At 41.7% G+C, this 26,177-nt stretch overlaps 1 protein-coding gene across 1 annotated transcript in view; it reads right to left on the minus strand.

Moving 5' to 3' along the window:
• BBX (BBX high mobility group box domain containing) overlaps window positions 1–26,177 on the minus strand; it is a 142,318-nt gene that overhangs the window by 101,619 nt on the left and 14,522 nt on the right.

Below are 26,177 nucleotides of genomic sequence, written 5' to 3' on the forward strand. Positions count from 1 at the left end.
GAGGTCCACCAGAGAGCAGATGTCCCCTACCTGCAGTGAACATTTCCAGGTGGAGATTCAGAATTCACAGAGCAGAGACGCCAAGTCAGACATTCAGTGAAAGCCCAGCATCTAATTCAGAAAGCCTCTACCACATTCCTGTGATCATTTTGAATAAACCATGAACACCACCACAGATGGGAAGACCTCAGTTGTGTTGTTAGAATATGTCATAGTCTTTTCAAATGGGGCCTGGCTAGCTGGCTGCCTTCTTGCAGCCTTGAAGGGGGAGGAAATAGCTTAAATCTAGTAACTCTTTATTGGCCCTGACTAACAAGAACCTGCTTCTTCAGTGAGTTCCACCAACACGGGAGTTATTACTGCTGACTGAGATTTTGCCAATGTGCAGAGGCCCACATGGAATTTGCTTGCAGTTTTACCCAAGAAACTTCCAAGTGTTTACACACCTGATTGCTACTTCTGAGTTACTCCATACATTAACAAGCTTCAAGGGGCACCATGGGTCACAAAAAGAAAGTAACTTAGACAAGTATGGAACACTTACAGCCACATTACCATAATTTTAAACTTAAAAAACATACATTCTTGTAGCCAGCTGGGAACAGGAAAACTCAAATTATTTTCACTTCTCCTACAGTTTCACTTTTGAATTAGTTTGGAAACAAATATTTTACTTGAACATCTGCATAAAGGTGCCCCTTCAGTTTGAAAGTATTTTAACCTCCCGATATCATAAAACCACTTTACCGTACAGTAGTGATCTAACAGATAAAAGGGGAGGGATCCATTTTGAGTAGCTTTACTCTGCAGTGGATCCTGCTCATCTTCAGTTGAAATGCACAAGTTTTTCTGGTAGCACCTTTTGGAGTTGCTTTTGGGGGGTGGGTGGAAAGTCTCCTGTGAAGCATTAGCCCTTATTACAAAAAACATGTCCCACCACACTCAAATTTCACATCTGAAAAATCCCAGATGCTGCCAGGGTTTCAACTCAGGTTAGCTAGCCACCAGGGAAGACTACGACCCGAGGCAGTACACCACACCAGCTCCCTGCACCCTCCCTCCACAGCCGTGACAGCACTTCCCAGTGAAGCTCTCCCAGTATCATCCCGGACAGAAGGCCGTGGAGAACGCTGCAGCCATTACACCATGTCCATGCAGAGGGTGGACACAACACTCAGAAGGTGCTGCAACAGGGGCAGTGACTCCATGTCCTCACCAACAGACGCTGTCTACTTCCAGAACTATGGTTATGGTCCAGCTGCATCAGCTGTGGAGGTGTTAGGTCCCTTGTATTTTGCTGTAATTTGCCTAACAAAGAAAGCATTACTCTTGTGATTTACTCTCATTAACTAGCTTCTCCAATTACAGAAAGAGGAAGGAGACTTATTTTTCCCTCCAAAAGAAAGATACAATCAAACCGAACTGCCAAATTTTTTTTTTTTTTTTTTAATGCTTGGGATTCTAGGTAGTTCTTTCAATCCTTCTGCCTTTATAAAAGCCAACTGAATTTCATGCTGTGCAGGCTTGATAGGAACATTTAAATAAAGTTTTCTTTCTCGTCCTGAAACTATCATTCCTTTTGTTCCTCTCCCACAAATACAATTTTTGTTTTGTATAAAGTTTTCATTGGACAGCATCATTTTGTAGCTTCAGGTACTCTAAGTATTACTCAAAAATCCGAAGAGTCAGTGTGCCACATTTTGCTATGGGTTTTCAGTTTACTTTGGTAGGGCAAGGGAAGGAGTAGAGATGGTATTTTCAACTCTTAACTCTACCATCTGAAAAACTTCCAAGCAAAGCAGACATCGATCCTTTAATCCCTTGTCAAAATCCACTAGCATGGATTCCTGTACTTGCACGGAGTCTCACAGAGGGTAACAAGGTTCTGAACAAATGCACCCATCTCCACTAGCAAATCTCAAAATTGGATCTTCATCTTGGGATGTAACATTCGACTACCCTAGCCAAAACACAGCCCCAGGGAATTCATGTAGAAATACTTATTGCTGCTTTTTGCCAGCACCTAACACACATAACAAAAGCTTGAAAACCACTAACAAAAACTTCCTGAACTCCACAAATCACACACAAGCAACAATCACCCTGCTATTTAAAAAACAAACAAAAAATACTATAGTACGGGCCACAGATACATACTCTTCTTACAGGCCACTGGAGGAGAAGCTACCTTCTCTTTTAGGTATTCCGCCACTAGTCGAGATCTCAAGAGTAACTGATCATATGAACAATTTACAGCACCAGCTCCAGACTTAAAAATGTAACCAGCACCTTGAATCCATAGTAAACTGGTATTCTGCGTCCACACAGAGCTACCTTGCTAAAATCACTTATCAAACACACTCACTGAAAGTCCCATGCAACTTTTAAGAACAGCACAACATGTAGCATGCTATGCTGCTTCACTCGAAGGAAAGCTATGCAAGGCAGCACCTACTTCAGAAAGGATCACAGGAGAAAGATAAAAGCAACATCACAATTAAGACATGTTATCTTCAGCATCAGTAACCACCTGATGCTATCTGGACTAGAAGCTATCCAGACTGCAAAATCACATTTAAAAGATGCATATATGTCCCCAGTAGAAGAGATATAGACGACAGTGGTCTATTTCTGGAGATATATCCTCCTTCTCTTGCATTTTACTTAGCCTGCCCTTAAGGCTCTAGCTTGACAAGCAGTAAGATAGCATAAGCCAGCTCTGAAGCCAAAAGCAGTCCTGTCCCCTTATCCTGCTTCTATTCCCCATACTCCTGGACCCCTTTTTTGGGGCAACAGAGCTGTTCAGTTCTCTGGTCTCATTCACGACACAATATATGATGCACCCAATGGAGGTCAGTTCTATCTTTAGTGGACAGAAGAAGTTAAGCTAATAAAACCCATCAATTTTAGCTATGATCTGTCCTCCAGTCCAGTTCATTACACAACTGGAAAAACACTAGCACAGCCCCATGGGGTAGGATGCAGGTGTCTGAGGCTGGGACTGTTTCTTTCAGTGACAGTGCTGCCATTTAAACATGGTGCTTCACTATTACCTCTGTCAAATAAGTCTTATTCACTTCTTTGTCAGGGAGCTACAGTTCAAATAACGTATCTTCTATCTATGTTGAAGATGATGTCGGCATTACACATGTAATGAACAGAAGGTGAAAAAAGACTCTGGGAGCCATACCCTTCACTCTTCTCTTCATGCCTACAAATCGAGAGCACTTATTAATACCCTTGCAATCTCTCCAACAGAAGGATCCAACTTGCAGACAGAACTTCCCATCCCCCTCCAGTGCACTCCAAAATAAATTAACAAATTTCCACAAGTTAACAGAAGACCAGGTTGCCAAAATGTGACAGAGAAGTAGCAAATGCTTTGACCCTAGCTGTCAGCAAGGCTGGCAAATCAGTTATAAGCACAAAATTTAGAGCCACTGGTAGGAACTCCTGACTCTACTGTTACACGCTGGACTTTTTTACAACAGCCTCCTATCAATCAGAATGAAAATTCTGAAAATAAGTACAAAATGAGTAAAACAGCACAGAAGTCCAGCAGCTGTTGGGCTTGATGCTTAACATCATGTCTGTGTTCTCAGTGCTGCAGAGTTTCTCTACTGGCAGAACACGAGTAAAAAGGTAGTAACTTTGGCAAATAAGAGTTGGGTACTTGGGCCCACATGGGAAATACACTTGCATCTATAGGATAAGCACATTTCTCACCCATTTCTTGTGGAAACATTAGCATTATCTTTAGAATCAACACACTGAGGCAAAGGGGCATGCATCGTCTTTCTAACAGACTGATATGAACAGCACATAAAACGCCTTTAATTGTGGTTTTATCCCTCAGAGTGATGCCATAACACAGGGTTAATTTCTTGAGCACAAGTCTATAGCAAGAAGTAGATATAACAGCAATGAATCTACAGATTGCATGGAGGCAAAACCAGGCAGTGCAGTATACCCAGCATCTGAAACCAAACACAAAAGATGCAGGGCCGTACATGAGTGGAAGTTTTATTATTACTTCCTATACAATGCTCTTCCACCACTACCACAGACAGGCCACAGACTGGGCAACAGAAGTCATGTGTTGTTTTTCTTTTGACCTTAAACATTTATCTACAAAGCTTTTCAATTACAAGCGGTAAGTGTGGCCCAGTAATACAACACACTCTTAAGAAAATACGCTCCCACTTGCCCTGCAACTGAAAGAAGCTGTGCTAATTTCCACCAAGGAAAAAGGACAGTCAGTCATGCCCAAAAATGCTACCACAAATCAAACCCCAGTTTCTAATTTACCATACTTCTTTCATTTTCCATAACAATGCATCAAACTGAAATCGAAGTTTCCCTGGAACTGTTTTCCGCACAGCTACTGAGGAACTTCACTGTAAGAGAGGCACGCCCCACTCCTACAACTAATCAAAGACTAAATTTATTACATTTCATAGCAGAACCAATAACTTCAACTCAGCGTCACCAAAAACAGCTACTCAAAGTGTGCACTCTGGTCTGGATCAAGAGCACAAGCAATTCTGGTCAGGCCTCAGAGGTTGGGACACATCGTACCTCCCTTGATCCTGAACAAGATCCTTGATTTCTTCCTATTGTCCCTTGTCACCTGGGAAGCAGCTGAGACCTGAGGCAGTACCCTGTAGCTGTGATGGCAACATCCAACACCGGCTGGCCCACCACAGCTACGCTTTTTGAGTGGCTTCCTATGAAGAGTCCTCTGCAAAATCACTCAGGGCACCTCAGTCAGAATGAGCAAAGTTGTCCCATTAACCTGACTGTTAACAGGCAGCAATGAGAAGGCAGCAAAAGAAGGACCACAACACAAAGTAAGTAGCTACCTGCCACCAGTTATGGATTAATGATTTTAGAGCTCCATTAGAAGTTATACAGAGAACGATGCTCACCTGTTTAAGAAGCTGAAAGTTGTTTAATGAACCTGTGGTATTTAACATTCTTCACTCCATAAAGAAAAATAATTAAAAAAAAAAAAATTCGCAACAATGTAAGAAGACACCTTTCTATACAAGTTGCCCGTTTGTTGCAACTGAGATAGTCTTCCGAACAATCTGCTTTCTCTCAACCAACCTGGCTTCCATCCTGAGAGATGCTCAGCAACTGTAAAAAGAATTTTGTTTTTTTCCTTTTTGTTTTTTCTGTGTGTAATTTTATTTCCACACATTATAAAATCATGTCATTCCTTCACATACATCACGTTATTCTAGACCCACAGTTACTACTAAATCACTGTGAAGTCTCTTTCTGGCATTATTCAATCCGTCTAAAAGTTCTGAAACTACCTATCCGACTGTTTTTTCTATCGTAAGTTGTTTGGAGTGAACCTCGCCTTTATCATCTGTCCTTTACGGCTCTATTTGTGCCCTATCTATCTACGTTTTTCAATGAAAGAAAAACAAACTTACACACTATAAACTTTCATTGACTACAGTTCTTCGCTACAGCAAAATCCATCATTTCCTGAGTAAACTCCATTACAGTATTAGTAGGAGCAAAAGCATCTAATCAGAGAGCATAACAACATAATTGCTCATTTCTTGTAATTGAGCCAGGGTAGGTTGCGAGTCTCGGTTCCACCTCCAACAACTCTCTGGACCTACGCGACGTAAAACCGGCACTCACCTCCTTCGCCTTCCACGGTCACAGAGCTGGCACAGAAATGTTTTCGGTGCAGCAGTCTACCATTCTGCCTACAGCTCTGGTTCGCTGCAACAGAACAAAATCACCATGATACCGCTTTTCCAGCTCGGCGTGTTAGCCTGTCAGAAAAAGAGCCTGCAGCCACCCACAAAAATTAACTCCAGACCGATGAAAATAACTCTTTCAGGGGAGGAGGCACAGCGTTTTGAGGAAAATGAAAAGCAGGAAGCTGATCTCAGCAGCGCAGGGAGCACGGACGGGGCGGAGCGGAGGCACGGAGAGAGGAAAAGTGGAGCAAAGACTCGCCGCTTATAGCTGGGCTTTGGCACTACGGCCAAATACCACCGCATTACTGACATACCAGCCTCACGGCTAACGCGGACGCCAGCGACACCCCCGCCCCCCCCCCCGCACACGCAGACCCCCACCTCCCCGCGCGTGTGTGTGTGCGTGTGCGTGTCTGTGTGTGCTCCCCCCCGCGGCCCCCCCCGCGCGGGCCGACGTCAGCGGCGGCGCGCGCCCCGCGCAGCGGCACTCACCGCGCAGGTAGCCGGCCCTGCGCCGGCGGCCGCCCACCCACCCACCCACCCACCCGTGCCGCCTTCCCTGCTGCCACCGCCGGCCCCCGGCCACGAAGCGCCCTCGGACGCTGCCCCGGCTCTCGCCCTGGCCCAGGCGAGGGCTGCCCGCGGGCGCCACGCCGCCGAGCCCGCTTTCACGCGTGAGCCGCTCTGAAAAGGCACGTCCTGCGGGACGGATTCACGGTCCTGCTCCTGCAACTGGAGGAAACTCTTAAACTTCTGACAGATCGAACTGCCATGTTTTGCACGTAACTAACTTCCTTTGATGAAGTTATATAAAAAAAAAAAAAATACAAAAAATAAAAAAAAAAAGGGGGGGGGGATTCTTTAGGAAAGCAGCTTCGAGAACCACGAGGCTTTTCAGGCTAAAATTCAAACGGACACCAAGCTGGGCTTTACCTCGGTAACAGCATCTCCTGCTCAGCGTGAACCTGCTCTCCCAAAGGCCCCCCTTCCCGGGGGACGGCAGGCCGCAGGAGCTGGCTCCCCCCAGGAGGGCCGATTCTGCTCCTGCAGCGCCGGGCTCCCCTGCCTGCCGCCCCCCTGCCCTCTGCAAGAGTCGGGCTGCATCTGCCGCTTGCCGTGCTGTCCCCACCTTCCTCAGGAGCGAGCTTTGTTCGCATCTTTAGGTTGGCACTACAAAAACCCACGTAAAACAGAGCGGTACGGAACATTCGAAATTAAAGGTGAGTTCGGAAAATGGAAGTGTCGAGGTAAAGCTAAAAAGATACAAGGTAGGGTGGACTGACTACCATGGGAGCCATCAGCTGTTGTTTCAAAAGAAGAATTAAAACTGATAATGGAAAACAGCATGTCAATGGATCAGCCTAACACTCACACAGCCAGGATCTGATCTGTACCTCTCAATTAAAAGCAGATAATCCCTATTCGTTTATGGTTTTGTTTTTTTTTAAATGAGACCATGGAGATAACCACGGAGAGTACTCAGACACTTGCCTTGCTGTCTTTCAGGTCTGAATGTTATGCCTCATTAGCTCTGCATGGCAAGATTTGCAGCTATTTTGCACTGGGGGGTACAGAAGGGACATGGGACCAAAACAAAACAAAATAGTACATCAGTTTAAGTCAAGTTCTTAACACTTTTTAAAATCCTGTCTGATGTCCTCTACGCTAGCACTGACAGGAGAAGGGAAAAGAGAAGCAAGGTGGCCAACCAATTTGATCTTTACCACTTCTTCCATGTATTTTCTCTTGTCTGCTCAACATAGGAACCTGTAGTATGTCTTTAACGGACATTTGGAAGATCCCATTCCAGAAGCTTATGAAACCCAGCAACTTTTAACAAAGCATTTAACGACTCCTTTGAAATTCACTGTGCCTTTTTCACTTTTTGACACTGTTTCAAAGTATGTCCTATACTCAGTCTGTAGTCAAATCCAGACCGAGCTGGAGATGAAACCATACCTCTCTCCCTATCTCTCTGCAGAGCCTGGCGGCCTTCACTTCCAGAAGTGGACAGACAGGACCCATGCCTTCGTCTTCAGCCTTCCCAGTTCACAGCCTACCTTTGGTGACTGAAGTTACATTAACTCCACAGGCTGTAAGCTGAAGGTCACTGATGCAGCCATACATTCCTATCTACAGCTACTCTGATGGAGCTAACTGCTCCAATGGAGTGGATGCAAAGCCCCATTGCAGCAGTATCTTCAGGTGCTGTAGCAACATCAGCACAGCCACAAGGAGACTAAAGGCAGCCTACATCTCAGCATGCAGGCGAGGCCAGCCAGTGTATGAGCAGCAACACGCCAGATCCTATCCACCTTAATCTCAATGCCATTTCTGCACTAGTGTCCATGTAGTTTGGCAGCTTTATCCCTTTTTATTCATATACTAAGACACTCTAGTTTCACTTTCAGGAGAACTTACTCGTTCTTGTTGGGGAAACTATTAGCAGTGAAGTGACATAGAGCTGCTTCCTTACTAAGAAAACATACAGTTTAAAGCCAGAACTATATCAGAAGTGGGAATGTAATTTATATACTCAGCTGAACAGATTTAGTGAGTATTAAAACCAAGAATCCACAAAACCTGCATGGGATATTGTGCTGGCAGTGGTGTGCGGACCAACAGCAGGCAAGGTTAAAATACAGGTAAGAGCTCAACTTAAGCGAAACAGCAAAGATATTCCCAAACCTTTTCTGATACAATTACTGTTACATAAACGCCTAGGCTTCTCTTCAAATCAAAACCAACACCTGTACAGCCTCACTCACAGCTCTGGGAGTCCAGCACACCATAGAGACATGAGCTCACAAGTCCACCTCCAATCCCAGAATTATCCTGTGTATTTCAGAGAAGCTGGTTCCTACCTGCTTTATAGAAGGGAGATTCTACAGCACCAAGTACTGGTTTTCCCCTGCTATTCAAGCTGATACTCGGTTTTGAAATGGCACTTCTCAGTTCTCACAAATACCGGTCAGGTATGCTGTTGCTACAGTGTACTAGCCTCCTTCCTCCTCTCTACTTCTTCAGTTCAAGTACACGTGTACACCAGTGAGAGTATTTCATTAGATACAGAAGAGCAATTTCTGGTACTCTTGACATGACAGCCAAAGACAATTTATTCCAGCAACCCAGAAAACACCAGAAGCACTAAAAAAAAAAAAAAAAATTATTCTTAGTTAGTAAATAAAAATCATTAACCAATTTATGAGGTTCACTAAAAAAATCACTTAAGGCACATCTTCAGCAGTGTACATCTTTAACAACAAAGGCACATCTTCAGTCTATTTTGACTTAGTAACACCCTAACCACTCTCATACATGTTTTTAAGTAACTTGCTATTACTTATTTTTTATAAGTGTTCTGAAAGACCCTCCTCTATCATCCCACTTCAGTCTTTTACTGTTGAAAGCACTTCATCCTTACGATGATAGGTCATACAAAGAAAAAGTTGGAGAGACATCAGCTGAAGTATTGCATTGTTTTCAGTACAAAAAGCTCCATTTCTTTAATGGACAAAGGCCCTGCCTTTCTACGCAAGAAACTTCCTTGAGAAATTAGAGTAGCATCTGCTTGTACTTCAAATAATTATTCTCTGCTTCTTTGCCCCTCCCAAGTTTCCTTGACTGAGGTCATCAAAAATAACAAGTACATTTTAAAATCAAAGTGTACCATTTGTAGGATTTCAGGGGCAGGACTGCAAAAGTCATTATTAGGCAACCATTCTTCTCAAAGTGAAACAGTTTGTGCTTAACGCTACCCAACAGTTAGACTTCTGTCATTATCTTTGCTGGCTAGTGTTATTACCCTGTCCAGAGGTCTCTGACTTCAGTATAGATACAGCGTTACATCAGCAGTTTTTACACTGCAGTCATTATTTCCTACGGGTCTGCAAAAGTAACTAAGAAGATTAGTCCATTGTTGGTAGGCTTACATTCATTTTTCAGTCATCCATATCATCTACAGGACAGTTTTTTAGTGTTTTTAAAGTAATTAAAAAAAAGTTGAAAACCCACTACTTTAAATTGAGTCAGCTTTTCTTGCAAGGAGAATACAAATTTTTTGAAAGCTTGAAAATGGTCATGAAAAGGGATCATCTAGCACATAATCATCTATTTATCATCAATTTAGCTACTAGACAAGATGAAAACCTACATCAGAAAGAAGGCATGAAGTAGGAAGTAGCAAGCACCTACAAGTGTCTGCATTCCTGTGCTTTAAACTCATTCACACACACTTAGAAGTCCAGGCACTTCCAATCAAGCAGTTATTCTGTACTGTTTTAACATTAACTTGAAATTTTTGTATTGCTTAAGCTACAGCTGTCAAAATTCATTTATATGTGACAATTTCTGACCTCTCATTCCCTACATTAAAGGCAGGTGGAGATTAGGCACAAAATTATCTCTACATTTATTTAAAACAAGCCAACCTGGAGATAGTTTGATCACAAATTTACTCACTCCATCAGTACATCTATCTTCTGAACTGACATGACAGGATGACTTCTCCTGGCTTGTTACTCTGGTACTTTATGAGCATTAAAATTACTTAGAAAATGACCAAGATGGGGAAGACCTGGTGAAAGAAGATACAAAGGCAAAAAGTAACACTGATGAATTGTGCATGGCTGAAAGCTTTCTCCTGCTAACCAACAAGGAAATATAACAGCAAACAATCAAAGAAACAAACAAACATTTTGAGAGGATATATAAAACACTCCAAAACTTAACCTGGAAGTGACTGTCAGTGAAGACATCCAAACAATTCCCCCATCAATCAAATCTGCACTATCAGTCTACCACTGTAATCTTGCCTCCTGTAAAATTCACAAAAGAATTGTGCTCACATACACATACAGAGTTTGCAGTAGTATCAATAAATTATCATCTCCACTGAAGCTCCATGTTTTATTCCAATCCCATGAAGAAATACAATATTAATCACTAAATCTAAACAAAGTCACTACGTAGCTCAAAATGGATACAATCTCACAATCCAACGCTTACATAACTCTGCAATACTACACGGTTAATAACACCAAACAGATAAATTAATTCATAGAACATTCCAGAAAACACCATCAACAATCTGTGTATTCAGAAATAGCAGAATCACCATTTTAATTATTCTTAGGTCTCAGCACTTCTAAGAAGTTGTATCACATATTTTCATACATGCACATGCACACACAAAAGCTTTCTGAGCTATGTAGTCTATTAACAGCATACATGCAACAGCAGATTTCCATCACCAGAAAGCCACTGCCCCGTTTTACCTACTACACACACCTACGCATCACAAGTGTCAGAACAACTTTAGGTACAAATGTCATACCCAAAAAATGTGTAAAATACCCAAGCCAAAAGTCCTACCACAAGCAGCATGCTGTCCCTTCCTATCCCTCCCCCACACTGTTATCCCGAGAAGTTAAATCCCAGTTCTTCTCTCCTATAGGTGGAAGGCACTCAGATACTACATACAATGTGGCAGAATAAATCCTAACACCGCTGCCCATTTCTAGCTTTATTACCAGAACAAGATACTGGCATGTTTAGAGATGCAGAAGTTTACTTTCCACAATGTAAAATCACGCATTACCTGTAGCACAAAAAACCCACCACATTTCCAATATCAAAATTTCTTAAAATTAGGAGGGTTTTGTCTAGTTTTTGCTTTACAAATAATGAGAGCTGTTCTCCATGAGATTAAAATGCAGAACAGACTTTTTAAAAGAAAACTGCATTAGTATAATCTTCTCTATTTTCTAGTTCTATCAGAAACAATTTATTAGAAAGACATGTACTTCTGGTTTTTAAAAGAACCCAGTTTTCTTCCTAGATGTACTGCTGCAATATTCTGTAAGCATATTCTTAAAAGAGATACAAAGGTTCAAAGAGCAGTTGCAAAGAAAGCTATTTCACTCTGCTAATTTGCATCAAGTTTTATGGTTCCCATCCTCCCTCCTAAATGGAAAACTAACTGTGATAAAACATCAAGACCAATTAGAAACAGCCACTACACACAACTATTTATTTGAATTATTTCCTTTAGAGTACGTTTAATTGTTTTTACAGAATCCTTTAGTGTTTGGGCCAAATATTGTCATCTTTTCTTCAGGAAAAAAAAAAAACTTCCCCCAGCTTCACATCTCATTCACCAAGTGCTTCACTGAATTCAAATCTGGATACATATAAAAATAAATCTTTAAAATGTAATTTATTTTAGTGAAATGCCGGAAAACCACTATGGCATCCCGAGTTCTGCATTCAGGATACACTTGTGATTTTCTTCATGTTACAGTATTAGCTTGCACATTAAAAACCCAAGCTTGGCACTTACTCGAATGTTAAATATTGAGACAGTGATCAAGTGCAATGTAGGACTTTAGCACCAGCACTAGAGCTCAGATTTTTGGAGCTTGGTCCCACTGGTATCACATTGGCCAAAATCCTGAAGTTTAGCTTCATTTTGGGCGGTAATCTATGATCCTTTCCTTTCAGATTTAAGGGCCAAAAATCTGACAGACCTCTGTAGGCACTGGAAAAAGTTGGGGGACGATGTGGGCAAGATTTAGAAGACAGGCAAGTGACTTAAATAAATGTGTTTTGTCCACATGTGTGGACGGCTGGTGGCTGTGCCAGCCATAGCAGGAGATGAGATCAGCCTCTGTGGCAGCACAGGCGAGAGAGGAAGCGAGCACAGAAGAGAGGTCAGGTCCCTGCAGGTGGGCTGCCATCCCGTTTCTTGGCATATCCAGGTTATATTTTCCTCCATAAACACGCTTTCTGGAAAAGCGAGCAGGGCAGCAAAAGCGGCAGCGAAATCGTTTTCATTCAGTTTTACTTAAGAGCAAACCCAGCCTGACCTTTAACTGTCCTTACACTGTTTTAACCTACGGCTGCTCTCCCACCTCCGCAGCCTCCCCTCCCGCCCTTGCCCTCCATCAGAGGGGGCCCAGGCCCCCCACCCTGCCCCGGGGTGCCCGCCCCGCCACAGGGGTACGGCACACCAGCACACACCACCGCTTTGGCAACAGCCGGGCCTGGCACAGCCGCCCCCGGGAAGCAGGGCTGCGAGGAGGACGGCTGGCCCCAGCCAAGGCCACCGCAGCTGTGAGCGAGGACTGAGGACTCCTCCCTGGAAACGCGAAAGGGGGGGTCATGCCAGCAAGAAAGCGCCGTGTAAGTACAGTACCCAACACGCAAATCCAGCAAATAAAATTTCCAGTCATCCCCGTGGGTTTATGAGATGTCACCCAATCTTTAGCTGTTCTTTTGTTTCACCAACAACCAATTCCTCTGAATGACTGCAAACAAACTGAACTCAAGGTGCTTCTGCAAAACGATTAATTAGCCTTGGCTAATCGCAAACTCACTTGAAAAAAAACCATATCATTTCATCTCCAGTAATAAGTGTTTCTTAGGATTTCATACACCACAGCATCTCTCGTGATGATGTCCACCCTTATCCAAAGACCTGACACCAGAGCCGGACGTGTGAATCAGTGGCTATCACATGGTCCTCTCTTAACTAAGAGTTTCTCTAAGTTTTGCCAGCATACTATCTAAAACTAAATGAGTCATTTTTCTCATTCAATCAAAAAAAAAAAAAAAGACAAAAAAAACCCAGACACTTTTTCTTCTCTGGTCTGTGGTTTCTCCCCCCAGTGTTTGTGTGGGACTCTAAAGCTAAAAAAAGTTTCTATTATGCAACACTTCACTTAACTATAAAATAACACAAAACAGATTACCAACATTCAAAATCCATATTTTACTTCAAACACGTAACCCCCCCCAAAAAAACCAAAACCAAACTTTTTTTTACATTCCATGTTCAGCCACCAGAAGTCAATGCACTATGTAAAGTACTGATTGATGCACATATAAATACAGCAAACCTCTTCATCAAGGAAAGTCATACAGGTTTCTTGCATTCAGGCCTAAAACACATCTATGGGATACCATAGAAGAGGATGGGTCTCTTCCTGCCACTCCAGCATGAATGCAAGGAACACTGATACCAATCTACATGTTAGCTACCTGCCTGTATAAACACAGTAATACCATTAATATATTTGCCCTTCTGTAATATACAAGAATCTTTTTTTTGTTTTTAATTGACAGAAATAAAAGGTTTAAGATAGGCCACTTGTTACCAAAGGATGCAATGCTTTATAGACCCAAACTACGTCTTTGGTCTATGTAGAAGAGCAACAAACACTCTAGCTGTTGGCATACAACACCAGCTTGCCAATAACACAGATTCTCCTATTCCTGCATCTGTCCTGCACTCTAAGTTAAACACGGGTTAACAATAACAGCTATTTACATGAAAACCTTATGCTGTGAAATGCGTCCGCTGCAGAGCTGACCCGCTGGTACTTTTGCTACCGATGCCTTTTAAACTGCCACGGAAAGGTACGATGGCCCATGGAAGACAGTAAAACTTCTAGTTGCTGCTGTTAAACTTTAGAACTAAAGTCATCAGTTGTGTCCCTGTGTCTCTCACCTAGCCAGCCACCACCGCTGCTCTCTGGGACCCTGACTGGTACAGCCCAGAAGAATGAAGGAGAGCAAAAGCAACTGCTAGCTTTGGTGCTGAAAAGACCTGAGAAAGGGCAGGTGCAGTCCTCTAGGAGCAAGAGGCTGCTGTAACAAGCAACCTGGAGAAGTTCAACATCTTCTCTGACGTTCACATCCTTGTCAAAGCAATTCCACTATTATAATTTGATCTTCTGACTTGCGTATAGATGTGGGTTTTGAACTTCACTGCATCACTTGTAGACCAATGCGGTATTCAAACCACACAGACGTAGTAATTCCCTGTCAATGGACACTTATTTAAGTCTTCAACATACTAAATGCTGTATTGATTATTAGTCTTTTTTTTTTTTTTTAATTCTATTTTTTCTGTAAGAGAGTGGAGGGACGATAGGGGAGAATGTTAAACACGGCCTTGAAGGATTATGTTGGTATAAAAGCACAAGGCTTGGCCCAGTAACTGGAGCACTAGCTAGTTAGTCAGCCATCACATTTACAGTTTCTTTTAATTTGGACATACCTGACTTCCTTGAAGTCACTAAAAGACCAGCTTGATCTATTTAAGGAATGGGTACTAAATAGATACTAAACTGAATGGCACACACCAGATACTTGAGATAAACACAGGTAACTTGGCCTCAGTGTTGACTTACTTCCGTATTTCACATACATTCCCAAGGACTCTAGTTTTCAATTACAGCTTCTTTAAAGAAAGGCAGAAGAGCAGGGCAAAAGTTCTACTCTGACCACCAAAGGCAATATGTTCATCCTCCCCTGCCTCCCCCACTCCTATAAAACCGAAGAAAAATAATAATAATCTTAGCCCCAACTAGTTTTCACTTTCACCAATGAAACTTAAAATAAACACCAAGTTAATTGAATAATAATTTCCCAGGAGAAAGTACTGTTTTCAACATCCAGTGCTGTAAAAGAAATCCATAAACAGGATTTGCAACTTGCTAGTGTAGGAAGAGTTGTTACTGCAGCCTAACCAGATTTTGCATTTTGAAGGAATTTCCAAGACGTGCCCTCACTGCATACGGCACCAACTGTCAGTGACTGGACCCAAAGACTCCAGATGGTTTCAGCAGCCCTATGCTCCTAGACACAGAAACCTGATTTAGACGAACTAATCGAGTACAAGGAACTCTAACTACAGCAGCGTGCCCAGCTCTGCATAAGCTAATTTCCCCTTACTTAGTGCACGTTAAATTAGCATGTACAGAGCTCCATGCTATCATGGCCAAACCACTTCTGATACTTGTTCTACCTTATTGAAAGCACACTCAGGTAACTACAAAACACAGTGGTCTACAATGTAGACATACCCTTAAGGTTTGAGATTATGCCAGGTTTTATCCCTAGGCGGGATTTTAAAATGCTACATTTTAACAAGGTGCTTCCAAAATGTTGGTAGTAAAGAATCTTGAGTTTTTCTTTAAAAGACCCAACTCTAGATGTCAAAATCCCTCAAATCCAACTGCAAATCAGACTTGGAAGGGATGCAGAAAACTCTTAACTTTGTTAGTAAACAGGCTGGACTCTTCAGTTGAGTTGGGCATTTACCAGAGGCCAGTGATGCCCTGCATTCCCAAGAAGGTCATGGAGAAGAGGAAGCACTCGGCACCTCAGTAGGCAATTTGGTGGATGGGACGACTCCCAGTTGTCCCTGAATTAACTAAAATCAACAGAATAGTTGAGACATTTAAGACAGGGTCTGGCAGATAGGGAAGACCCCAGGTTTCCTTGAAGAAGATATTTACACTGGAGAGGCACATTTCCTGGGTAGTCCTCTACACCTCCCACCTTTATTTCCTCTAGTAATACTGTGATTAATTTGGAGTTATACAGCAATTGCCATCAATTGCCAAACTATGCAGTAATCTTTACTAGGCCTCCCAGTTCACTGTAATAATTTTAAGCACACCACAAAGCAGAAATCTCTCATGATCATTTGTTTGTCCCTGCTGAGAAATGCCACCCAGCATCCACTGTTCTTTGGAAAGCTACCACTCTGCCCAGTAAGACACGTCACTATACACTCTGGAGCCTTTTTCTGTATTGACTCTGTGGTCGAATTAAAGCAAGTTGCTTGCACTACTCTTTCTACCCCTGGCATTATCACGATCACTGACCTTTTGTGCATAAAGAAACTTAAGAATCAAACTTTACCTTGCTACAGTATTCTGAACGTGCAGTGGTAGCAAACTCTCCGCAAGCCACATTAAGGTCCACGTGTTTGTAGCATGCAGGAACTACACTTAAAGAACACTCGTGAACACAGACACCTTGGTAATACCTGATCTCCCATCTTGAAGTTTAAAACTGATTTCTTCCATCATATTTGCATACAGATGGGGAGCGGGAGTTGAGTATTTCAAGTCAACATAAGTGACCCGTTGCTTCTGAGTTGCAATGGAAACAAGGCATCTAACTCACTTGCATGACTGAAAATCTCAAACAGAAGTAATGACAGATACAGCTAAGTTTGTTTCAATAAGCGCCAACTGCTTAATAATTCACAGCTGATAGTAATTTAAATACTGATAGTCAGTCCAATCCTATTGGTACATAACTGTGTAAATCATGTGCCTTTTCAACTGCATAGAACAGATTTCAGTAGTGTGCTCATCAAATGCTGAATCCTTGCTTAATTATTTACTTTCCTAATCATTATTTTAGGATGTTTATGTAAGAACCAAAATCCTTTTCAAATTACAGGCAAGTGAAAGGTGTAACCATTGGAAAACACAAAATTTTCACTTTGAAATTGTATTGTCTGACTGCATCCACTAAAATTATTCAGGCCAGCCCTAACAACAAAGATCTTCCTAAATTTCATGCATTCCTGCAAATAGCGGTATAAAAAGAAATGCTTCTGAAGCTCCCATATTTTGGCAAGACAATGGTATATGCCACTCCTTTACGGCAGCTGCTGAAAACACTCGTGTCTACATCTTGTCCTGTCACCTCTGTCAGTAAAACGATGTGTAGGTATTTTACTGGACAATGCATACTAGTGCAACAAGTCTGTAAGTCACTACAGAACTGATTTTAAATGTTCTCAACTTAAGTTGCTTCCATCATTGCTAAAAAAAGAAATAACACTATTTCATATACAGGCATGGAAGAATTTTCACTCAATTCACCTCATATGGCTATTCCAGATATCCCCATCACAAATGCCTACATTCTTTTTCTACAGCATAATGACAAGCAATTGACACTAAGTGGGATGGGAGAAACTGAAATTCTGTGTAAAAGCTGAATTATTTTTACTCCTAATACCTGTCTACTGGTTAAGAAAGCTACCTATTCTCAATTTCACTGTAGTCCTACTGAATTGCATTGTCTGTCCACATAAACAGGGTTGTCCAGTTCCCAAAGATACCTGGCTAATATACAGATCTGTCCTCTCATTCAAAAAATAAAAATGGACATTTACTGATTTAAATTAAAATCTCTTAACACAGATCAAGAGATTCACAAGTCTCCAAACCAACACTTTGTGGTCCACTGAATCAGGGCCAATCACTTCATCTTACTACTGTTCTGTTCAGTGTTACTTCTGCCAACTAGAACCCTAAAGTCCACAGATTTCTTCTAAGGCAGGCCAGAGAGATTTTACAAAAATGAGAGACTCGGAACTCAAAGTGCAAGGTTACGCAAGCATGAGCATATAACCACAGGTCTTGAATCATGCCTTCGATAAGACATACTTGATTAATCCCCTTGTTCTTTTGCAGTGCTTTACATCCTGATCACAGAATGTTTCAGGAGAGTGCTGACCATCAGCAGGTGAGGGGAAGCAAGAAAAAGTGAAACAAAAACTCCAGCAGCCTAAAGAAAGATTGGGGCACTGGGAAGAGAAAGGAATACATTTCAGCCTTCTGCTCAATATACTAGCCAACACAGTCTCAATAGTTGGGATGAGCTATTTTGATTACTTCCAATAATCCCCAAGCTTGGATACTTTTAATGCCATTTTGATTCTTCAAAGTTTCCAAGGAAAAACATCTCTATGGCCTCATTAGAGCAGCAGATAATTCCCTCACTTCCGCAGTCCCTCAGCCCCAGCTGCTGTGTCCCACCTCGTGATCGACGTTCCCATGATGTCAAGGTGAGTTTGCAAGTTAGAGAAGCTTACTGCCAATTTGTTAAACTGTGAACCTCATACGCCAGCAAGTTCCTGCATGGCTTCATCCCTGCTCTCCATTCACAGTGATGATGCAAATTACAAGCAAATTACCACCGCGTGAAAATAAAGGTCCTTTTTGTTGACAAAGCAAGAATGCTCGAACTTTCTCTTTTGAAATAAGATTCTTGAGGATAGAATCTCATTCATTTGCCAAAATTATTCAGAAGTCCAAGTAACACCTATACAAGGTGGGTTTTTGAAATTTGGGTCTAACTTGCTCATGATTCAAATGCATGCAACTAGCAAAATCAGTTTATTACCTTTACTTTCCTTCAGACCATGGCTCTAGTATAGAAGTTAGCTCCTGCCACCTTGTGGGACTCCATGGATTTCCCTGAAAGCTTGTTTCAGCAGCAAGCTAGTCACTTAAAACAAATAAACATGGAGGAGTTACTTTCCTTGTGTTTCACCATGGTGAATGTTAAAATAAGAGAGAAATATTTATGGAGAGGGTATGCCATTGTGATTATTTTCTGGTTCATTATTCCAAGCATTGTTTATATAGTTGAACTGCTAGATTTAGTAATCTTATGGAGGGTGTTTTAAATATCTAAATATCTGTCAAGAATCCCAAGTTTGGGAAGCTCATGCATCTTAAGTTTAAAATAACACTATGATCAAATACTTGTCACCAGTGGTAAATTTCACATATTTGAAATAGATTCCACATAGAAATAATAGGAATTTAGGCTGAAAATCCTTGCAGTGAGGTACAACTTCGGAACCCATAATCATCTCAGTCTTACAAAGAATTATGCATGTGCTTAACTTTTAATATGGTGATAACACATGCCCAGTTCTCCCAAGAGATCTGATTCCAAGTGATTGCTTTTTAACTGCAATTTGACTTTCTGTATTATGTTTTTCCTCTTCTTATCCCCCTCCACCCCTATGATACATGGCCAACTTAATGAATGAGTGAAGCTCCCCAAAGAAGAACTGAGACAACTGGAATGGAAGAACTTTTTCAACACAGTAACAAGCTCTGTCCTCGTGTCTTACATGTTGTCTACTGCCTCTCAGACACGTAACTCGTCACACCTACTTTGTGGAGGTGCAAAAGACAACAGCAGCTGCAAACAATAGAGAGATGAGGTTCTCTTATTTAAGCAAAACTTCTGCTGCTCCAGATCTCAAAAATGAGAAAGCACAGAGGAGTGCAGATGATGTGACTCCATGAACCTGATCAACAGCCTCAATGAACCTGCTCCTTTCCATTCTGAGCTAAGTGATTTGTTACAGATGCATAGAAATGCAAAAACAGTTACGGAGCACTTCTCCCCATCATCCCACAACTGCTTCACTGAACCTGGTGGAGACCTACCATGCTATGTACTTGATGTCAACTGTAGCAAACTTAACTCCTCGGAACTTCGTCCTGGTAAAGGAAAAACTGTCAACAGACTCAAAACAGGAACAACTCTTCCTGATGTCACAAGCAAATCATCTCTAGTAAAGGCCTTACTAGCTCATACAAAACCTCAAGAACAGTAATTGCAGATCCACAGCCAAAGGAAATACAGCAGGAATGTCCTCTCTCATCCATAAGCAATATGCATTTTTGCTGAAGAGTGAAACAATGACAAAATATCAGGCAATGAATCAAGTTGGTACAGTATACCTGAAGGACAGGTATTTTGTGTTCTTGAATAAAAAGTTTTACGATCTCACAAGCTTCCCTGGTAATTTCACAAGTGGGGTTGTCTCTGATAGCCATCATATTCCTCCCCCACCATGTCCTCCTGTATACTCTTAAAGTCCTAGTAGCCATACAATTAACTTAGAAGCCAAAAGTTCAGAGGTGTCTGTGACAATCTCCAACCACACCTCAGCTCCAGTACTGAGAATCCCTCCCAGACTGAACTGTGTCTGTGTCCTGACTGTCTGGAAGACACCAAAATGTTCCTTACAGTTGTCCTTACCCATCCCAACCTCCACTACAGGAAACCCAGACAGACAAACAGGCAGGGAGCTCTAGAAGAGTCCTTAGTCTGGATGATCAGGGAATCAGAACTGCAGGGCATACCCTACATGCCCCAGATACAACTAACACCTTGCAAGGACAGCCCAGGTACCACTATACTCTTACCTCACTCTGGGTATCAGGAATACAGACATCTCGTCACGAGCTATTTGGTTCAGCCTTTTCCCTGCTCTGGAGTACCATGATGTTAAGTCAGTCTCACTGTAACCGCAGACATGTATCTAAGAGCCACCTTCAGTCCTTGGCTACAGAGAAAAAGAAATAGCATGCTCTAGCACCAGAACAGATCAGATCTAACACTGCAGGTCTCAATAACACCATAAAGCATGAAAGGAAAGTACTAGGACTCTACAAGAAATTCCACTTCGATGGAAGTGAATCATATCCTGCCATATCCTCTTATTCCCACTTTGTTTCTCCACTAGTCCTATATTCTGCAGTATTACCAATGCAGTGGGAAGCCTGAGCTTTCTGCTTGCCTACATGCCCGCAGCAGTCTAACTGCAGTACCAGGGAGTTGAGCTTCTACCTTATTCTTCAGGATGGTTTGAAACCAGTGGCAGCACAGACACTTCTCATACTCTGACTAGAAGTCCTCTCCCTGGTGAGTCTAACTTAGTTGGACCTGATAGTAACAGCACTCCCAAGCAGCAACAGACTGAGAAGTACCTGATTATTTTCAGTTCTCACTGCTGTCCACAGCATTCTGAACACCAGCAGCAAAAACTGACCAGCATTAACTTTGCTTGAAGTTGCAAATTCCCTAAGGAGCCAAAAGAATCTGGTCCAGGTAAAGGAAGCGTCACGGCATGGCTTCAGCCTGGTTCCCATCTGAAACACTAGTGCTTAGCTGTCAGGGTAAGATTTGTTTTACTTTTTCTCAGAATATTTATTTTTCTGCAAAAACATTATTTGGCTTTTGCAAACTTTTGTTGAGGGAACTTTCCAAGCAGTTACATAAATTAATTACTTTATTCATGCATTAACTGGAGAAAGAAGTATTAAAAAAAACCAACAAACACTACTGGGCCACTTACCCCTTCTGTTTTTATTTTATCTACACCCTTATTGATCTCCCTTTGCTGTCAACTGTGTAGCCTTACATTTTAAGGAGAAAAGAGGAAAGTTCTGAATGTAATTGTCTCTTATTTCTTGAGAAACACCTCTAAAAAGCACTCAGGTTGCAGAATTTACAAACTTCTGTACGTAACAAGTCTTACCAGATTTCCAAAAGGACCCTTGCTGCTTCATAAACCAGAATCCACAATCAGATCCATCTTCACTGACTGTTTCACTGATGCCAAGCCACAACAGCTTACCCAGAACTGTGCACGTGCCCAAGGATCTGTGCCAAAATGTCTCAGAGCAGGATCAGGTCCCTGTAAGATTAGCTGCATGTAGGACTTCAATCCTGCAACTGCAATAGCTCAGGGAGACTGCTATGACAGATGCATTGCAGGACTGGGCCCTAAAATAATCAAGTGTATAAAGATCTTTGTCCTCTCCACAACTGAAGCACAATTCTTAAAAACCAACAAAACAAAAAACTTTTGTATTTGTGAAATAAAAAAATCAATTCTTTGGACAGCAAGCAGGACCAGCATTCTTCAGGCCAAGCTCCTTAAGATCTATAGGCTGTTTCCCTAGTTTTTGTTTTGTTAGGTTTTTTTTAGAAGTTGTTTTTCAGTTGCTTTTTTTCTTGAAGATAAATATTTTTATTTTAGTAAAATTCTTTCCCATCTTCCTCAGATGAAAACCCCACACGGCTCTTTGTCTTAAAGATAACCACAACACAGGAAAAACTCTGTCAAAAAGATGCAAGTTTGGCAGCATTTAAAAAAGGGTCAGCAGTTGAAAAAACTGATAGTGCTGGCTGGAACTGTAGAGCAAGGATGGGGGGTAACTCCCTTGGGATCTACAGGTTTTTACTGATTATCTTCTTAGCTTTCTATCATTTTATTTCACAGTATAGCACACAGATGGCTGGATTTGAAATCAGAAGGTGAACAAGATATTAAGAATTTTCTGTGAAATCGAGTTCTGGTATGCTCAAGACTGTACTAACTGAGAAAGTGGAACATGCTTTAAACCCTAGGTTGGCACAGAAGTCCATAGCTCTGAACAGTAGTAGCCTAAGAAAAGAAAGCACAAGATCCATGGATTCTTGATCTAATCTGCTTTAAAAGACAGTCATGAGGCTTCCTTGTAACAAGTTTAAACTTGGGACCTGAACTACAAAGTGCCCCACAAAACCCCATATTGCCGACTTCCTTCAAGACCACTTGTGCCAATGCTTACAGCAAGAAGCTCAGGATAGAGAGCTGAACTGAACACGCTGAAATATATAAGTACAGACCAAGCCTGGCCTAAGAAGCCCTTTTGAGCAGTAGGACATTTTAGGTCGTGCCTGGAACCAGCATAAATACATTTCTATCACCTTTACACATCTTGGACCACATAACAGAACATGCTTATGCATCCCTGCAAAAGTCACTTTCAGAGAAGTAAAAAGAATGGAGGGCAATATTCACACAGCACTGAGTTAAGAAGACACCCTGGGTTGGAAGAACAAAACACCATGTTCAAAAGCTCTGACCTACAAGGTTAGGTTTCTATCATGCAGCACAAGCCCTTGAACGCAGAAGAATTCTGAATTGAACTTGGATGCTAACAGATTTGCTAAGTTCACAAATACTTAACCAGTAAGCCTGAAATCAATACATGACAGTTCACTATCATTTTTTTCACCTACCAATATGGAAAAGTAATATGTGCACATACACAGGGCAGATGTTTTAGTAATGAAGAGGTAGCTGGTGTAATAAATTTAACAGTGACGTAGAAACTTGCACAAAGTTCAGGAGTTCTGTACTTGGCTCTGCCACAAGCCATCTGGTCTTACCTGAACATCCCTGGGTCTACTCTGCAATCTGCAAAACAGGGTTGGTAACACTGGTTCTGAAATGTTTGTAAAATGTAGTTAGTTGATGCCTGTAAAAGTACACAATAGGAGAGCAAAGTATTATTACAATCTAATAATGTGCTGTTTAACAATATACATAACGCATAAATGACAACACTGCCTGTGTTCTACAGTACACACTCTCAAAGACTTTGTTTATATACCTATATTCATGTGAAAATGAACTGTTTTGACTCTCTGGTAGGATGAAAAGCTGAAAGTCAACCTGAAGTCCATCTCTCTAGAGAAAGAAGGAGGCATATTTTCTAGACCTTCACAAACATTAAACAAAACTGAGCCTCAGTGTAAACCTTTCCCCAAGTACTGTCACACCACCACAATTAATGGAACTGCTATTTTACCCTATGATAGGGCCAACACATGGTAATTTAAAAAAAAAAAATCTGGACAATTCTTCTCAACTTTCTGCCCTGCTACTCAGAACCAAGTTTTTGTTCCAGAGATTGCACAACACTTTACAAAGAAGAAGCCATCACCATCCCAAGTTCGTAAATGGAGAAACAGACAGAGAAAGAAAGAGGAAGTGATCTGCCCAAAATCATGAAGCAAGTTAATAGTAAAAACTTCAGGACCAGTGGGGTCTTTTTCCTGTTCCATCCAGCACAATTTTCACCCTTTGCCAGAATCCTGGAAGGAAGTGCTAACCTTTCATTTGCTTGCTAAAATGTAAGTGCAGAGTTGGAATGTATTTTCACCCATCTCTCTGAATATATTTGAGCTTAAATAGTAAATTGTACTAGATAGAGCATTGCGTATGCCCCGGGTCATATTTCAAGACGTTCATTCAGTGTCTGGAACACATTTTACTAGCAACTCACTCCAGGATCACTCTTTTTCACTCCTAGCACCATCAGAGTATAATTTATGCATTATTCTATGAATTTGTCTACCTTAGAAAATCGTCTTGTTTCAGCTATACGAGAACACAACTGGAACAAGTACTACAGCAACAGGATACTAGTCTATACCTAGCAAGTGATATTTTGTGCGTGCGTGCTTCACTTATACACTAGTTATTATACCAGCGTTACCTCGAGGGGCAAAAAAGCAAACTTGCAGAAATGCAAGCACATCCTTGTTAAAGGGATTTTACTGGTTTTTTTAGTCTCCGTAGCTGAAAAAGTTGTAGTGACATACTGTACCTTTATTCTAAGGCTACTGCATCCATGCTCATACTTCCACCCACATTTGTACAACAGTAAAATTCACACCAATCACCAGTATCATTATACTGGTAAAGTATTGATGATCCTTAAAGAATCCTCAGGGAGATTCATGAAGGTTTTCTTATGAGTCAAAATTTATTTCCACTGAAGTCAATAGCAAAGTTCTCACTGAACTCAGCATGACAGTGATTAGACCTAATGGGGCACAGCTCCTGGGTAACAGCGTAGCTCCTTTTTGGATGGGAGGTGAGGGACCCACACATGTGGTTAGCTGCCCCTGTCACTTTTGGGGGGGGTGGGGGGAGAAATACCTGGGAAAGTAACACAATCCATTTGGCAGACAGTGAATAATACATATGATACTTTGCAAAGGATATTCCCCTGCAGCTTACCTTATACAAACCTGGAGTGCTCAGACTAAGATAGCACACCTGCCTTTCCACTCCCTCTATGCTTGGCTAGAGCTGCCATGAATGCAGACTGCTTGGCAGCAACACTAGTTTGGTTCAGCACTAGCAGAAACACTTCTGGTTATGAAGATACAATTTTCTGGAAGTTCCTGAGTATAAAACTGTTTCAAGAAAAAGACTGACCTGTCATCTAAATATCGACTGTTGGTGGGATTATTTCACCAAGTTGATCCATCTGACTAACTCTCCAAAGCAAAGGGAAAAAAAGTGAGCTTTAATTGTAGTGATGGGACCAAACCCCCTCCCCCACAAATAAAAACCAAAAAGGAGTGAGGGTGCCTCATTCTTCTGATCAAGTGTTACTGATGTAGTTACAGCAATATTTTAAACACACACTGCTCCTAGCTGGTTTTGCCGCAATCCCCATGACTAACGCAGCCAAATTCTGTTCAGCAGCCTTGGTGGAATTGCACAAGCTCACACCAACTCAGAATTCAGACCAAAGTCAATTTTATATCCAGATTTTTTAGCCTGACCAGTAGCCCATTTCAGTGTAACCCAGCAGGAAAAAACACTGCTAAGCACATGCTGAGTAGCAGGCTTCTCTGAGACATCTCAGACAGAACACCCCCAAAGATACCAATTCTCCTGAGGAAATCTTGGCTCAAATACTTATTTTCTGAAAGGGAAGAAAGCCTCAACATTTCACATGTCGGGGGTGGGGGGGGGGGGGGGGGGGGTGGGGTGGGGGGGGTGGGGGAAGTTAGAACACGAATAGTTCAATCCTATGGAAATGCAATAACTATAAAATCAGCTGCATTTGTAAAGCATTCCGTTTAAACACTTACGCTAAGCAAGAGCTAATTGTTTTAGGGTAGCTTCATAAAACATGAATGCTTCAGCAATAAACAGCTTCCATCAGAAAAGTTGCCTAAATACACAACTACTTTATTTTCTTACTGATCTTGTACCAAATGTATGTGAAAATGAAAATGACGACCCTTTCAGGATGAGTGATTCATCTTACTTTGGCTTGTTCTCATCTTAAGAAAAGGAGTGGGTAATACTCAGTAATCTTCCCATTTCAATTTTTTAAGGAAGGTTTTCTGTTTTTTTTCTTTTTAAAAAATTGACTGTTTTAAACATGTGACCTACAATAGCATTTTGAC

The sequence above is a fragment of the Harpia harpyja genome, chromosome 8 (assembly GCF_026419915.1).
Source record: "Harpia harpyja isolate bHarHar1 chromosome 8, bHarHar1 primary haplotype, whole genome shotgun sequence".
Taxonomy (NCBI): domain Eukaryota; kingdom Metazoa; phylum Chordata; class Aves; order Accipitriformes; family Accipitridae; genus Harpia; species Harpia harpyja.